Source organism: Ambystoma mexicanum, chromosome 7q (assembly GCF_040938575.1).
Source record: "Ambystoma mexicanum isolate Mex_15411 chromosome 7q, UKY_AmexF1_1, whole genome shotgun sequence".
Classification (NCBI taxonomy): domain Eukaryota; kingdom Metazoa; phylum Chordata; class Amphibia; order Caudata; family Ambystomatidae; genus Ambystoma; species Ambystoma mexicanum.
In genome coordinates this window covers 540614610-540633033 of record NC_090941.1, presented here as the reverse complement: position 1 = coordinate 540633033, position 18424 = coordinate 540614610, and positions in this window count along the sequence as shown.

Here is an 18424-nt window from a genome sequence, read left to right as displayed (position 1 = left end):
TGCCTATCTTTTTCCCTCCCGTCCTAACTAATATTCGAGTGTCATCTGGGTTGAGGTATACACCTCTGTCTGACAATAAGTGGTACCGGTAGAACCTAGAGTTGTCAATATTGCTAGGGGGATTGATCGTCTACTTCGTAGAGTAATTGTGTTTGATTTGTTTGCCATGATTTGCCTTAGTGTTTTTCATAGATGTTCTGTTATAAATAAATGCCTTAATATCTTTACACTAAGCTTCGTTGCGTGTTTGCTTGTCTTGCTGTGAAGAATTGCCCTATTTTGTATACTCCACATACTGCTCAACTTTTCTTGAGAGAAGTCTGACTGCTCAGCCACAGCTACCACGTGAATCTGTGTGGTGCAGACTGCTACCAAGTGGGTTCACCACCAATGCCTGTAGTCCTAAATCTTTTGCAGTGGTCCCATAGGGAACTGCACAGGTTTCCGCCTAACACTGGTGTACAGCGGTGGGATTTGTATCGAGTATACAGTTTAGAGTGCTTTCCGACACTGTAGGATAACTAACCACAAAACTTTGCACAAAAAGCAACTTTCAAAAAACAGGTCTACGATGGAAACTTACAGTCAAGAGTCTTTGTCAAGTGAAAATACCGAGAGTCTGCGAGCTCTCTGTAGGCAAGAGAATCTTCCTGTAAGAGGCAAGAAGTTAGAACTAAATCGAGAGATTGCTGGCGAACCAAAGTCTGGGTACTGGTTCAGAGGAACCAATCTCTCCAGCGACTGTAGATAACAGTGATGGTGTTGATCTGAATCGTAATTCTGATGATAGCGATGAAGAGGCTGACGAGGACGGAGAGGCTAACGAAACTGTCTCCCCTGCTCCTCTACCTGCCTTACCAGCTGTGCCTACGGGGCCCATACCAGGTCCCACAAGTAACCCTGCTTATTTTGAACTTGAAAAAATGAAGCTCGAACTAGAATACAAACGGTTCTTGGCTCAATCTGAACGAAACCAAGAGCTTGAGTTCAGACGGATGAATGCCCAGGCTGAGCAGGAGCAAGCTGAGTTAAGACTCAGAGAAATAGAACTTAATCACGAATTAGAGATGAAAAAGTTGTCTATGGAAAATGCTTCTCTCTCCTCTGGTTCCTCTAGGAGCTCCAGTCCCAAAAGACCCCGGATGCCGAAGGAATTAGTGGGTATGTGTGAACCGAGATTGGATGTGTTGGATTGGTTGAAACTGTTTGAATACAATCATGGGCTCCAGGACATCACCGGGAATGCTTTGCTTACCTGGTTGTTCTCTAGGCTCCCTCCTGTTGCGACTGATGTGGTAATGGAGTTGGGGGAGGCGGATAAGACGGATTACGAAAGTGTGAAACTAGCTTTAATAGCTAGATTCGGGAAGACCCCTTCCCAGTATCTTAAGAGGTTTATAACCCTCAAAAAGCATGATGGTACCCCTTGGGCTACCTGGGTGAGCGAAGGGTTGAAAAACTTAGATGGATGGATTAAGGGTTACAAAGTGAACACTTATGAGGGTATGAGGAATCTTTTTATGTTGGAGTCTATTTATGATGCCTGTTCTCCTGAGCTCAGACAGCACTTGGCTGATTCGAAGGAATTGGATTTCAGGGAGCTAGCTAAGGCTGCTGACTTGTGGGTTGCCAACAGGGCTACTCATAAGGATTCTGGGGCAACTCAGAAAAAGGATGAGGGAAAACAGCCTAAAAAAGACTCAAAAGAGAATTCGAATAACTCACATTCCAAAGAGGGCCCCAAACAAAACAAGAAGGGTAAGCCACCGGGAAAACCAAAGCAGAATAGTATGCCTTCTGGTGCCAAACCGGAAGGAGGGCAGAACAAGCCACCATTCCAGAAAGCATTTGGTAAATGCTTTGTTTGTGGCTCGACTGACCACGTGAAAGGAGATCCCAGATGTAAGGGTAAACCTTCAGGGGTCCAGCTTGTCTCCTTAGCCTTCGCTCCAGAGGAGGAAGTCCAAATGGCAAGTGGAAACTTTCTACTGCTAGCTGACGAACCCATTGGAGTCTAAGCCAGTGTTTCTTTAGTATCTCTGGGGTTGTGGGAACAACAGAATTTAGATGTCTATAATTCTATCCCCAATAATACTAAAGAGTATTATAAGGACAGTATCCAGGTGAATGGTCAGGAGACGCCTGCCATTAGGGACACTGGGGCCAGCATAACTGTGGTGGATAAATCGTTTTTTCAGGCTGAGGATGTTGCTAAGGCACCCAAACGCCTCACCAAGTTAGCTGGAGGACCTGTGCAGATGCTTCCCCAATTACCAGTTCTCATCCAGTGTAACGACATGACTGTGAAGATACCTGTCAGCATACAGAGTGAGGTACCAGGACGCGTACTGTTGGGTAACGATTTAAAAACTCTCTGAGTTGTATCGCATACTCCCAGACCTCCTAGTAAACGGTTGCAGGAGCTAACAAGACCTGCAAGGGAGAGGACCATGCGCGGAACTCTCCAGGAGATGAAGAAAGATATCACTCCTGCTCCACTGGAATTGTCGGCCGCTGTCTCCAAGAGATCAGAAGCGAAAGGGAAACCTAAGACTTCTATCCAGAAACCAGCAGCCAGCATTCCAGTGCAGCCAACACGGACTTCCCCGCGGTTGTCCAAAGTTACACCCATAACTCCACCTCCAGCCGAGGCTGAGAGGGGGGTACAACGCTGTGTGGTAGAATTAGACTCTGAGGAAGAGCTAATGGAAGGCCAGGAACTCATTGGAGATTTGGATCCTGTTGATCATCCTGAGCTGCAGTCTTTACTGGCAGAAGGTGGATCCAGCAGGGCAGACTTCAGTAAGGGACAGAGAGAATGTCCAACTCTGGAAGGTCTTCGCCACCAGGCAGAAGCTCAGGCTGAAGGGCAAGAGCCTGGGAAATACAGGTTGCCCTGGGAAGATGGCCTCTTCCATAGTGAACCGACCGAGTCTGCACCTGGAGACTACAAACGACTTGTAGTACCCCAAGAGAACAGACCACAGTTCTTGCAGTTAGCCCACGAGATTCCTTTGGCTGGTCACTTGAGTTTCAAGAAGACTAAGGAAAGGCTCTCTCTCTACTTCTATTGGCCAAAGATGGGGGCTGAAGTAGAAAAATACTGCAGGAGCTGCCACACCTGCCAGACCTCTGGTAAGGTTGGCTCCAAGAATGTGGCACCGTTAGTGCCTCTCCCAGTTGTGGGAGTCCCATTTGAGAGAGTAGGGATTGACATGGTTGGTCCCCTTGATCCTCCAACCTCCTCAGGCAACAGATTTATACTTGTTGTAGTAGACCATGCTACTAGGTATCCTGAGGCAATTCCTATGAGGACTGTTACAGCTCCGGCTGTGGCTAAGGCCCTCCTTGGTATTTTTACTAGGGTCGGGTTTCCTAAGGAAGTAATCTCTGACAGGGGGTCAAACTTTATGTCCCACTACATGAAAGCCATGTGGAAAACCTGTGGAGTTACTTACAAGTTCTCAACAGCTTACCACCCACAAACCAATGGGTTGGTAGAACGGTTCAACCGAACCATGAAGAGCATGATAGGTGCTTTAGAGGAACCCCTTAAGCGTAAGTGGGACCTTCTACTGCCATGCCTTCTGTTTGCTTATAGAGAAGTCCCTCAGGAGGGAGTAGGTTACTCTCCCTTCGAACTACTCTATGGTCATCCCGTCAGAGGTCCATTGGCCCTGATTAAGGAGGGGTTGGAGAGTGCTCCTTCCCCCAAGCCAGTCAGAGTGACTGACTACGTGATAGGTCTCCGGAGGAGAATGTCGCACATGATGACGGAAGCAAGCGATAACTTGAAAGCTGGACAAGCATTGGTCAAGCACTGGCACGATCAAAAGGCTAACATGGTTGAGTTCGCTCAAGACCAGCTTGTTCTCGTTATGATCCCAACAAGGCAGAGGGCCTTGCAAGATAAGTGGATGGGACCCTTCCGAGTAGTGGGTAAACTCGGAGAGGTTAACTATCTGGTGGACTTGGGCAATCCCAAGGAGGCTCCGACAGTCTTTCACACCAACCGACTTAAAGCGTATGTCTTGCGACCTGATGTAGGAGCGTTGCTTCTAGCATCATCCGAGGAAGAAGAAGAGAGTGAAGCTCTTCCGGACCTCCTCAGAGGCTTACCTTTAGATGAAAAAATTGAAGGAGTGAATCTCTCCTCCAATCTGACACCCGAGCAACAAGAAGAGTGCAAATCTATGATGAATCAGTTTGCCTCTCTGTTCTCGCTTTCACCAGGATTGACCCCTTGGGGCCAGCACGACATACTCACTGGTGACTGTCTGCCAGTCAAAATCAGAGGATACCGCATGTCAGAAAACATACGAACCCACATCAAAGGTGAGGTCAGCAAGATGCTCGATCTCAGGGTAATAGAGCCCTCTACTAGTCCATGGTCTATCCTAGTTGTGTTAGTACCAAAGACCGGATCTAAAGAGCTTAGATTCTGCGTGGATTTTAGAGCTCTTAATGCAGTCACCAAGACTGATGCCCACCCTTTGCCAAGAACAGATGAGTTGGTGGATAAACTTGGCGCCGCCAAGTTCCTCAGCACATTTGACTTGACGTCAGGCTATTGGCAAATAGCCCTGACAGACCATGCCAAGGAGAAAACTGCATTTTCTACCCCCGTTGGCTTATACCAGTTTAAGGTAATGCCATTCGGATTGAAAAATGCACCTGCTACGTTTCAACGGATGGTAAACCAGGTTCTGAATGGGATGGAGGACTTCTGGATGGCATACTTGGATGACATCGCAGTGTTCAGCAATTCCTGGGAAGAACATGTAACCCACCTGAGAGATGTTTTGCAGGCTCTTGGACGAGCCAATCTGACCATTAAGGCAAGCAAATGCCAAATTGGACAGAGTAAGGTCGTCTATCTTGGGCATGAGGTAGGTGGTGGAGAAATAAGGCCTTTGCTCAGTAAGATTGACGCTGTGCAAAATTGGACAACACCGACTACTCAAACCCAGGTGAGAGCCTTCCTAGGCCTCACCGGGTATTACAGGATTTTCATAGAGAACTATGGGACCATAGCTTCTCCACTGAATGTCATCTCCTCGCCCAAATTCCCTAAAAAGGTTAAATGGAACGAGGAGTGCAATCAGGCTTTTGAAAACCTGAAAAAGGCTCTTTGCCAAGCCCCAGAGCTCCTGATTACCGCCAACACTTCATTGTGCAGACAGATGCTTCAAATGTAGGAATAGGTGCCGTACTCAGTCAACTGGATGGGAAAGGTAGGGAGCACCCCGTTTGCTTCATCAGCCGCAAGCTGAAGGATCCTGAAACAAGGTGGGCAACAATCGAAAGAGAGTGCTTTGCTATCGTGTGGGCTCTGAAGAAGTTTAGGCCGTACTTGTATGGTTCTACTTTCATCATTCAGACTGACCACCAACCCTTGAGATGGTTAATGCAAATGAAAGGGGAAAACCCAAAACTATTGAGATGGTCGATCTGCCTGCAAGGGTTTGATTTCACCATTGAGCACAGGTCAGGGTGTCACCACCAAAATGCTGATGGTCTTTCTAGGATGTATGTCATCGACTAGAGGTATGAGATTCATCCAGGAGTGGATTAAATCCTCCTGTCCCTTAGTCTTGGGGGGCGAGTGTTAGGGAGAATTCTCTGTTTAGGCTGTATTTCATAACCTAGTGAGTCCCCCAGCAGCTTTGCTGGATTTCTGGAGTTTGTTTTTTTCCATCCTGCCAAGAGTGAGACTCTTTTCTCCCACTCTTGGACGTGTATGTGTGTGTAATTCCTTTGAAATGTCAATGTGTTCGATAGGCTATGGGGTCTTTTACTCCATAAGGTCTCTCGTGTTTTTCTATGTGTGTTACACCGCACCCTACGTGCCGTAACACGGGGGCGTCCTAGCAGATTCCCCACCATAGACTCCATACCCGGGGACTGACTACTGTCTCCCCGGGCATGTAAAGTCACCATTGGATTTACTAGACCTAAATTTACTAACAGGACTAGTGCAAACCATCTTATTGTGGACGTACTAGTAGGGGTAATTCGATTACTCCTAGACCTGTTACTCGAGGGGGCACTGTCCCGTCCCCCCTCGTCGAGTTTTGGCTGGTGGCAGTGGAAACTACTTGTTATGTTCGACCCCGAGCATAACCCTATGGGATTCGTCCCATTGTTGGAGATTGATACTTTTTCTCGTTAATCTCTAACTTACCACCGATCTACTTATCTTAAATAAGTTTATCGGATGGTATTTTCTGCCAGAACTCGGCTTGTAAAATGGCGTCTGTGTTCGTCTCTGTGACTCCTGAACCAAAGGTCGAGCACTTTGTTCCACTTTTGGCGGGCTCTGTACAGAGACCCTCCAAAGTGGTGCCATTCTGTCTGGGTTACCTCAGGGGTGTGGGAGGGGGTTTAGGCACCCTGGACCGAGTTGCCTTGCCAACTCAGGTCGCACTCTGGAGTGATTGGCCCAAGTGGTGAGCGTTCTCGCTCACCACTTAGCGTGTTTTGATTGACAGCTAGGCTGAATGAATGGGGGTTTTCTGCATAAAAGCAGGGCTTTTGGGACTGGATCTTTAGAAGTCGCCACAGGACTTAAGAATCTGACGAGGGTAACGCTGAGCCGACCTGCACGACGACACCTCCGGTGGAGCCCTGCGGAACCGACTCACCACTTCCCGACGACAGAGGAGATCTCCCGGCCGGAGAGTCTCTTCCCCTGACTGGTGGGAACAACCAGTCCCCTTTGCTTTTTATTCGCCTAAGGACGCAGTGGTCGAATTGCCCGTGCAGAGCACCTCGGCAACCAGATAGCCACTACCCCTGAACCGCGACCAAAAGGTGGTGCCTTGTGACGGAGCACTCCGCGGCTGGTCTCTTCCCTGGTGGTGCACCGGACTCCATTTTCTTCGACGACGAGATCATCTCTACTCTTGGCAAAGACCCAACGTGCATCCACCACCAGGAACAACTGCCCCCGCCGGAGCTGCCCTCCACAACAAGGTACCGTGTCCGCCTGGCTTCCCTTTCGATCGGTTCGAGTGAGGTGTCTTAACCCTCCCCGTTCCGTTGGGTCGCCTCCAAGCTTTTCTCAGTCTTTGTTCTGAACTGGTTCAATCTACCGATAACAATTTGCTATAAAGACTTGAATGCATCTCCTCTAGAGACTTTTTGGGACATTGCGCCTTGCCTCTCTCCGAGTGGGCCTGGCCTCTGAACTTTACGATCTATTGTGATTCTTGCCTTCCTGCCTTGCATTTTATCCGCTAGGATTGAACTGTGTTGATTTCATAACCTGCCAATCTTTTTCTCTCCCGTCCTAACTAATATTCGAGTGTCATCTGGGTTGCGGTATACACCTCTGTCTGAAAATAAGTGGTACCGGTAGAACCTAGAGTTGTCAATATTGCTAGGGGGATTGATCGTCTACTTCGTAGAGTAATTGTGTTTGATTTGTTTGCCGTGATTTGCCTTAGTGTTTTTCATAGATGTTCTGTTATAAATAAATGCCTTAATATATTTACACTAAGCTTCGTTGTGCGTTTGCTTGTCTTGCTGTGAAGAATTGCCCTATTTTGTATACTCCACATACTGCTCAACTTTTCTTGAGAGAAGTCTGACTGCTCAGCCACAGCTACCACGTGAATCTGTGTGGTGCAGACTGCTACCAAGTGGGTTCACCGCCAACGCCTGTAGTCCTAAATCTTTTGCAGTGGTCCCAGAGGGAACTGCACAGGTTTCCGCCTAACACTCGCCTTCATTCTGCACCTGAAATAAAGGACAGATCACAGGTTAGGAAGGCAACAGATAAGGAGGCTCTACACTTGAATTTTTGTAATCTTCATACTTACGGCGTTCCGCTCGGAAAAGTGAAGGGAATTTTGCCAGCGCCATTCTGAAAACCAGTGAAGTAACTGGACAAACACGCGCCCCTGCACCAGAAGCAGGATGAAGAGTTCATCCTTTCAAACCATAAGGTGAACTTCAACCGGGGACTTCAGAGGAAGTTAGAGAAGAACGAAGAGGGCGAAGGGGGGAGCAAGCACACTATTCTGCAGAGTGTTAATCCCCTTTCTCATCTGCAGAAGGATATTCCTACGGGCCAGATAAGCAAGATTTGAGGGTCCTGTTCAGTCGGTGTTCCGAGTTCTGCGCATCACACTCGAAGAGGCCACAGCAACCCAGACTAGACCAGCGCCTCCGTGGGAGTCAGGTGAGCGTTACACTTGGTTAGTTTGTTAGTGTGCTCCTGTTTACCATTTACCCTGTCAACTTTCAGGGCAGCATGAATTTTCCTCTCTTTTTGTTAGTATAGAGTCTAAAAAGAGTTTTGCCAATGCAGAAGGTAACGCGCATGAGGACCAATGCGGTGACAGTCAATCTAAATACCCCAGAAAGCCAGGCAGGCACCCATGCTAAAATGCTGTCTAGCCAGTTGTTCGGCTTCACTCCACTAACTTCACTTATCATCCTTTCACGGAGTGTCTGTATTTCTTGGATAGCTGCTTTCAATGTTCCATTTGAGGCTTCTCCATCGGTCACCACCATGCAGCAACTGCTCCCGAACTTGGTGCACACAATAGCAGGTAAAAAGGTCCAGTACATACCTATTCTGGAGAGCCACTAAATGTAGTGCTCTCAACTCTTCCTTTACTGCATTTAGGCCTTTTGCTGTTGAATTGGCCAGTTGCAGCAACTTGTACCTTGTCAGGTGGAGCCACTTAGTATTGGCTGCGCTTGCACACCCAGAAGCAGTAAAAATGTGAAGGAAGTGGCTGCCTTGGAAAATAGTCGAAACTCATCAGGAATAGCGCTCACATTTTCAGCGCTCTTTTTGGCCCAATAATTATTAGCTCTTCTCTTTCTTCTTAGTAATGTTTGCTCAACGCTTTCCTGCACCACCTTTTCCTTCAGCTCAATTGAATGCTCCTTTAGCGCAAGCCCAATGGCGCTGCTGTTTCAGGGCACCACCAGGGCAGGGCTGTGCAGTGTAACGATTGCACAAACCCCACTCCGATCAGGTAGAAGCTGGGTGTAGGCCTCTGATCCACATGTCACCCACATGTCCATAATTACAGCAGTCCTCTGCATCAGCACCGCACTCTTCATCACCTTGGCACAGCCGGTGGTAGTTCCTCAAGGGATGGACCCACTTAACCTTAAACACAAAGGGAATTGTGTAAACTGGTTGATGAGTTCACTAATCCAAGTCATGCAAAAGTTCGCCCAGACTGCCTTGCAGCTATTATTTATTTTGGACACCATGTTTTGTTCGAATCCCACCAAACCTTCAGCACGACATTGAATTATTCCCCCTGCCCACTGGCCACCATACCACACTGCTCCCTTTTTTCTCATTAATGGTCTTGCATGACACCAGACAATGCTGTGCCCCTCTTTGCGTATGCACTGCAGTTGTTTGCGTTCACTTATTATCTGCTTCCCCCTTTTGGAGCCTTCTGTTTTATACTGTAGTATCTTTTTTGTTTCTCTGTTTTTTTTGCCATCTTGTCAAGTTGCACGTAATTATCTGTGTACACTTCTTCCCCTTCATCCATTCACTGATCATAGACACTTATTCCTTGGAAGAGACTCCTGGTTTTACAGAGGGATAATTGCATTATGCATCCTGGTTCCTCATATGATACAGCCTGAGGTGGGACAAGCTTGGGTGCCACTATTACGGGTGGTATGACAGAGCAGACATAACATGTGCCATTTGCTCTTTGTCTTCCCACACGTAACATTTTAACATACCATAGGTTTTCCGATGATATAACCTGCCCTTTTTCAGTGTCATGATGGAATTCTTTTCCCCCTCTTTACACCAATATTTGAATGAATATCAGTTATTTCTTTAAATAAAAAAGCATAAGAACAGTACTAGTCCTCCACTAGTGCATGTTAATTTTATCAAACTCCAAAAAGCAGATATTGTTTGCTGTATGTTTATAAAAACAATGTCCTGCACATTGCCATCTCCTCCTTCACTTGTTGGTCTTCTATAAAACCTATTGCTGAGGAAAAAGTTAATGACAGCTGATGTGTTCTCCCCATCATGTTGCGCTCTGCCCCTCTTCTCCGGGGCAGCCAGTGCTTTTGTCCTTGCGCACGTCTGTGAGATGAACCCATCCTCGGCACCCTTCAATCCTTACAACAGTTGGTGTTGTGTATACCACAGTGTGTGGACCTGTAAACATGGCCTCCTTCCACTTCCTGATGTGTTTTTTTTATGAATACTCTGTCCCCAGGGTAAAGAGGTGCTGCTTGGGGAAATTCCCTTCACTGATCGCCTGCTTGCTCAGTCCGAACTCTCAGTATTGTCTGTTGGGATATATATGCAAGCAATTGTGTAAGTTCTGTGAGATACATGTGAAATTCCTCCCCCAATATAGAGTTAGCATCAGAAATGTAGGTGCTGGTCATATTGGCGCATGCATTCTATGGCCAGTAACAATCTCATGTGGAGTGAGATGATTATCTCCTCCAGGCGAATTTCACAAAACAAAGAGTGCCAGAGGTAAGCTGTGCAACCAAGACTCAACAAGCGTTTATGTTAGCTTAGCCAAGCGCTCCTTTAGTAGACCATTCATTCTCTCAGCCAAATTGTTTGCTTGCAGGAGGTAAACTGTGCATAATTTGTGCCGTATGCTCAGAAGGGCAGTTATTTCCTTAATCAAATCATTTGCAAAATGCTGACCATTGTCAGAGCGAATTTCTTCTGGGACCCCCCAACTTAGGAACATCTCCTGCACTAAGAATGTTGCCGCTGAGCAGGCGTAACTATGGGCACAGGGACCAGCCTCAAGCCAGCATGAAACTGAGCACACCACAGTTAGCATGTACCTATAACAGGTACATCTGTCGTGCATATAGTTGCCAAAAGGGACCCTCTGGTATGTGGTAATATTCCCCGTATAACTCTGTAAGTGTGACCTAGCAAACATTTCTGACAAATCACACAATTATGCACACATTCAGACACACATTCGTATAAATTTGGCACAAACTAGTCCTTACTTATCCCTGCAGCCACATGCTCTTTCAATACATGGGTGGGTTAGTGAAGCTGCTCCAGGGCAACATTCAACAACCTTTTTGGCATTACCACTATACCTGTGTTGTAATGCCGCCAAATAAAAGAAGTTGCCCGCGGAGAGCACTTTTTTTTTCCACAGCTCGTTTTCATCATGTGGTGTTTCTCACTGTAATTCTATTATTTGCACTATCAGGGTTGCATTAAAATTTCAGGCAGTGCATCTTTGTCTTTGTTTGTTATATCAATGCCACAAGTGGTACTTCATCAAGGAACAGCCCACGTTTCCCTTCTTACAGATATGCTGCTTCTTTCACTGCTTTGTCTGCTCTTTTGTTACCCAGTGAAATTAAATCTTGTCCCCCTGTATGGGCCCTGAACTTAATAATTGCCAATTCTACTGTGAGCGGCAACATTTCAAATAATTCACTCAAAAGTGCTGCATGTTTCCCACCTTGCTAGTCCTGAATGTACAGTGGGTGTTACGTACGCAGAGTCCAAAAATATATATGAACTGCTTGCCCTTCTGACATGTTTAGTGCCTCAAATAATGCCACCAATTCTGCTACTTTTGCAGAGTAGTGCTTTGGCAGTTGTGTTTGTGACTGCACCATCAACTCTCCTTCTTTATGTATTCTGTGTTTGTGTCCCACTATTGCTGAACCAGAATGTTTTGTCCCAAATATGGGTCAATACTTGTGCTCCCGTCAATTAAGATCATGTTCACCCCCCTAAATTAATTCTTCTTTTACCAGCTGGTTCCCTTCATTCATGTCCATACATGCCACACAGTCATGTCTGTAATCTTCCTCCTCTTTTGGTTTCGTAATGAATTCTGCTGGGTTTACCATCCTACACCTCACTACTTCTATTGCTGGTTTTGTTAGTATAATCTCATACCTTAATGATCTCTGAGTTGTCAATGTTGATTTGGACCTCTCTAGTACTGCGAACAATCCATTCTGGACAAAGGCAAACCAGACTCCTTCTCCTACTGGATCTGTCTGCCCTTGATATCCTAGACATGCATCTAAAAAATGAAGCCCACTTCTCCCCAGAAGCCAGCGCCTGGGTGGCCTCATTTCTATATGACTCAAGAAGACACAGCCTCTGCATCCCCTACTATCATTCACTGTGGCGTCCCTCAGGGCTCCTGTACCGCCACCACACTCTACAATATATTTACCCTTCCACTCTTCAATGATCTTGACTGTCGCAACATAGCGTACACCAACTACGCGGACGACACGCAGGTTCTACTCCCACTAACTGGGACCTATGAAGAAGATGCGACAGTCCTAACCAGAATGTACACAGCCAGCCAAACCTTTGCCTAAACAGGGACAAAACTGAAATCCTTATAGTAGGTACTACCGAAACTCTCAACAAACTCCCCCCGCAATATAAAACCTTCAACATCGATAATTCCATCATTACAGTTTCCAAGACTGTCAAAACCCTGTGTGTCCACCTAGATTTCTCATTATCCATGTCTCACCAGGTCAACGCCAAAGCCTCCTCCTCTGTGCTCACCAAGTTGATTAACGCAGTCAAGCCCTTTCTCTCCACCAAAAACTACCTATCCATAGCCAGAGCCACAATAGGTACTAAACTTGACTATTGTAATGCCCTATTCCTAGGCACCTCTGTCAACAATCTAAAAAAACTCCAAATCACGCAAAACAACGCGCTCCAGGCAGCGCTGTCCATTCCCAAAAGGGAATACATCATTCAAGCATGGAAAGAGGCCCATTAGCTACTGATTAAGGAACATATACTCTTTAAAACCATGGCCATCACACATAGATGCCTTACATCTGATGCCCCACCCTACCTCTCAGAAAGAATCACCCCCGACTCCTCTAACAGACCCACTAGAGCCCACCGCGTCAACCAGATCTATGTTCCTACATTCAAAAGAACTAAAGCCGGAGGGTCTAGCTTCCAACACCTCGCACCCAAAAATTGAAATGCCCTGCCAACCTCACTAAGGAATAAAAAATCATACACCACCTTTCGCAAAAACCTAAAAACCTTCTTGTGCCGCTAATGTTCTTAAACCAGCCTGTATAATTACGCTATTGCACTGTAACCATAGCAAAGCATAATACCTACCCACTCTGTCTTCTACTACTTGTCATTCTCAATGCTGCACTCAGAGTATGTAATCTGCTATACCACTGCAACTGACTATGTTTAAATCTTACCTTTGTTAAATTCAAGATCGCTGTAGCAGCACCACGATGCCTCAGGGCAGTTTCTGTGCGTTTTATAAATGCAAATAAATAAATAAATGTTCCACCTACAAAATTACTGGGCACCCCATCATTATTGTTGATGCTTTCTCAATTGCGAATGCAGCGGCAGCAAGTACCTGCTCACAAGGAAAGTGTCCCTGCTTCACTGGATCTAGTGATCCACTTTAAAAGGCCACTGGCTTGTGTTCCTTTCTTTTGTGTCAGCACAGCTGTCATTATCTTCCAATCTGAATGTGAAAACAAGTGAAACTTCTCTTTATAATCGGGTGTAGCCAATACTGGTGTGTGTGCCAGTTCATGTTTGAGTTTTTCAACATTTTTGACTCATCTCAGCTGTCCATTCTATGCTGCGTTTGTTTTTCTGAGCTTCCTTGAGTGCCTGGAGAAGTTGCCTGGTGTATGTGGAGTAATTGAAAACCCGTGCTCTGCAATAATTATGTAGGCCAAAGAACTGTTGCATTTATTTTACTGTCTTAGGTCTGAGTGTTTTATGTATTGCCACAACTCTTTCTGGTGTTATATTTCTCCCATCTGCTGACACAGTCTGTCCCAATTAAACCACTTCTTTTTGACAATACTGCAATTTCTCTTTGTCCAATTTGTACCGCTTGTCAGCCAGTAACGTTAGTAATGTCACTGAATTCTTCCTGCAATCGTCTTCTGCTGTGCTACACACTGGAAGGTCATCCACATACTGTATCACTGTAGTTGCACCCTGCAGATTACTCAAATTAATTTGTATTACCCTGTTGAATATGCTGCGCCCCTCACAGTACCCTTGAGGCATTCTAGTGTCTTTGAATCTCGTCCCGCAATACATAAACACAGTGAGATACCTGGAGTCAGGATTCAGGGCAATAGAGAAGAAAGCTTTCTTCAAATATACTACAAGGAAGTAGCTTGCCTCTGCTGGGATGCTGCAGAAAATTATAGCAGCGGTTAGAACTAGGGGATATTCTGCTTCAATAATGTTCTTAAGAGGGTGTAAATCTTGTATGATGCGCCACGCCCCTCCCTTTGATTTTTTAATCGGATAGAACACTGTATTACATGGCGATGTTGACTCCTGTATTATACCTGGCTGCCATAGGGCATGCAGTGTCTCATATATGTCCTTGTCGTCTTCTCACAAGAGGAGGTATTGCTTCACTCCTGGTAGCAGTGTTCCTTCATCTATCTTAATGTGAACTGCCCCGCCTCTTTCACTATTCCCACATCATGAGGTCCTGTAGTCCATACATTCTTTGGGATTTTTCCAAATCCTCCTGCATGTATTTTGTCTCTTTTTACACCAGTTGTGTGAACTGGGGCACTGCTCTTTCTTTTATCTGTACTGGTCAGGGTATTCTCAGCTGGAACACTATCACCCCATCCTCTCCTTCAAGTGTAGAAAACAGTTCTGTGTCTGTCACTCCTGTCAGCGCTAATATGGGGTTGATGCACAGTATAGATTGCCACTCTATGTTATCGTCATCTGTAGCAACTGGTATAACCATGTCTTTCCTCACTACTGCTTCCTCTAGGTATAGCAGTGTGTGTGTGTGTGCCTGGAATAATGATGGAGTTGCACCATGGTCTTAACAGGAAATCATTTGACAGTCAAAACACCTTCCCTTGTATCCCTGTGATCCATCCAAACATTACCTGTACCCCATACAAAAGCATCTCTGTGTGTGTTTGTATCCTTCGCAATGTGATGTGTGCATAGTATACCTGTATCAACACTGCCACCCTGGCTGGGTACATCCCAGGTGTGGTGCACACCATCCCTTTTTCTGACAATGAAACTACAGTATTCCATTTACTTAACAAATCTCTTCCTAATATGTTAATGGGTGTGTCTTTTGATTACAATAATGGCGCTACAATATTCTGTCAATAGTAAATCTTTTGTCAGAGGAACCTCTTGGATGGTCCCCGAAAAGCATTGCGTGCCCAAATTTCTTGTTGGATAATAGGAATCCCCCTTCCTTTATACAGGATCTAGCAGCTCCAGTATCTATTAGAAAGGCAAGGTCCCTCCACCCTATTTGAACTGCTATTGCTACGACAGGACACACTCGTACTTCCTGTTGGCATCCCTATTGGGAAAGCGTACTGCTCAAAGATGTAAATGGATTTCCTCCCACCACTGCGGCTCCAGTGTAATGGGGCACCTCATTCTGCCCCAATATTGTCACTTTCCCTGGTGTGAGTGTCTGCGCTGGTGCCTTTAGTATGCACACTGTACCCTGCGATTCTACTCCCCCTCGGGCCACTCCATGCCCCTTGCAGAAGCATGACCTTGTCTGGATAGGCTGTACTTGCATTTGTGGCTGCAGCACCATTTGTATCTGCTGAGGTTGTATGCATGTCTATGTATACTGCTACTGTGGCTGCACTCCTTGCTGCTGTCTGATTTGTTGAATAAGTGGGCATTTTCGTGCAAAGCGACCCAAAACACTGCCCTCCAAACCGGGACGCCATACCCCTATATCCAAATCCACTTTCCCTTAGATAATTTCCCCTTCCCATTTGATGCTGCCCCATGTACGTGTTTACTCCTCCTGCTTGTGCGAATCCAGGCTGTTGAGTATTTATGAATCTGGGCTGCATTTGTTGCTTTCCCCACTGTGGGTTGTATTGTGTTTGTGTGTATTACCCTTGCTGTACTGTACTACCGCTGTCATTGGAAGTCCCACTTGTTGTGTGGGTGGAATGCTGACTGGCCCTGTGAGCACTGTCCTTTCCATGCTTATTATGGCCAATTTATTTCTGCACAGGTTTGTTTTCTGCTTTTACTGCATTGTCTTTCTCCTGTTTTCTTTTAAAATAATATACAATAGTCGCCTGTATCTTAGGCCATCCCTTTGCTTTGATGCTGCCAACTTTGTCTAGGGAAGCGTGTACATCGGTGGGGAGCCCCCTCACTAGAATGTGATAGAATAGAGGTATTTTATCATTCCAGGAATGCTTATTCTCTTGTGTCCACATTTCTTGGATTGATCATATGTATTCTGCAGGGTCCTCATCTAGCTTCATTTTCCGTGCTAATATTGTTCCCATATCTGGTGTGTCTGGATACAGCTCTCTCAGAGCCTTCCACACGTGTGCTCTGTGATTATTAAAAGGTGCCCCATCATGTATGTTAGAGCTAAAATTAGCCAAGCATATCCAGTTTGCTGCCAAATTTGTATGTTTATATTTATTTGTTTATATTGTACCAGAGCCTGCAGGCATTAATGCGCAGACATATAACAGACAATACAGACGGATTACCAATTAAACGGAAAAAGTAATGTCTTAAGACATTTCGTAAAGGTGGTATTATTTTCTTCCCTACGCATCTCCACTGGGAGCTTGTTCCAGGCCATCCCTACATGTGTCGCGAAGGAGCGTCCATTGCCTCTTACTCGTTTGAATCTGGACTGAATCAGATGCATCGAGTCCTTTGACGGGGTAACTCTGGTATGTTTTTCCAATGCCAGGCGTTCTTTTAGGTATTCAGGTGATTGTCCGTGTAGGCATCTATGCACAATGGTATTCATCTTGCATATTCTGGCCTCTACTTGGAGGCAATGCAGCTCTCTCCTATGTGTAGACACTGGGTCCCGTCTTTTAGTGCCTTTGATGATCCAGACTGCATCATTCTGAAGTATCTTGAAGTTTTATGATGCAACCCTTACTTGCTCCATCCAGTAACGCACTACAATAATCAAGTCTCTGAATTATAACAGCTCGGACCAGTGTTGTACAATTAGCCACAGTAACATATGACCTCACTAATCTAAGCAGTCTTAAGTGGTATTCAGATTTATTGACTACACTGCTTACATGGGCTTCTGCACCAAGGGATGATTCCAGGATCACTCCCAGGGTTTTCACCTTGGACGCTGTGTTGATGTAGTGCCCATCTATAGTGAAACCTTCGTACTGTATTGGAAATTTAGTACGTGCCTGCATAGAGCCAAAAATGGGAAACTCAGTTTCAGCTGCATTAAGACAGTCTATTTGTTGTCATCCAAGTTTGGATAGTCTTCTACACTTGTTCGATACTCTCAAGATCTTTCTCATAATCCCCATCCATTTCTATAATGAGCTGGGTATCAGCAGCATAGTTCAGAAATTGCACGCCCAAGGCATCCAGAGCATCGTATAGAGTGTGACAAAATATATTAAATAATACCTGGGAAAGGCAAGCTCCCTGCGGGACACCACAATTGATTACCTCAGGTTTGGAACATGCGTTTCCACAGACTATTCTTGAATTCCTGTCAAGACGAAAGGATCTAATCCAGTCTATCGCTCCACTGGTGCACCCTCCATGGTCCACGAGCCTAGCGAGCCATTTTTTCATGGTCTACGAGATCGAATGCTGCTGATAGATTTAATCTGATGGATCAAATCTTGTCACTTTGTTCCCCCACCAATACTGCCGATAAGCTCTTAATGCCCCCTATGGCCAATGGGATCACTGCTGTCTCCTTCTCATATACATATATCCACTTGCAGGCCCCTGCCATTAGTGAAGATAAACTGTAGACTAAAATTATCCCTGTCCATTGTCTGCCAGGGTCATTACTGCACTTCCCCGTTTGCTTTCTGTAGAAGGGGCAGTTGTGTTCGTGCTTCATGCCTATCCCCCCCTTCATGGTCTTGTTACTACTGTCATCCTTGCTTTTCTACTTTGAAGCCTGTTCCCCCAGTCTGCTGTGTGCTCTTCTCTTTCCTCTTCCTCCACCACCTTTCTCCTCCTTCCTCTACACCCATTTGTGAAATCACATGTGTTGAATATGTCATCCCTGTTGTCACTGCCGCTGATATCCTTCCAATGTGATGCAGTATGATCACCCTCTGTTGTATCTGGTTTGCCTTCTTCCATGTCCTGTCCCCAGTCAACAATTTTAAATTTTATGCGTCCTGCTGTCCATCCCTGCTGGTCTTCCCCTCTTTCCCTGCTCCTTCCCTTTTTTCTCTATCTCCCTCTCCACTGTCTTTTCAGTTTCTCTAAACATTGAGTCAAGTTGCTGTCATGTGCTTTTCTTAATGTCTGCTAAGTATTTCTTTTTCCCTTTCTCTTCCTTATCCCTAGAATGAGGTTCTGACTCTTTCTTGTTTTTCTTTATTTTCTCCTTGCCTGGGGATGCTCGCCTAGGGTTTTGTATACCCTGCAGCTGAT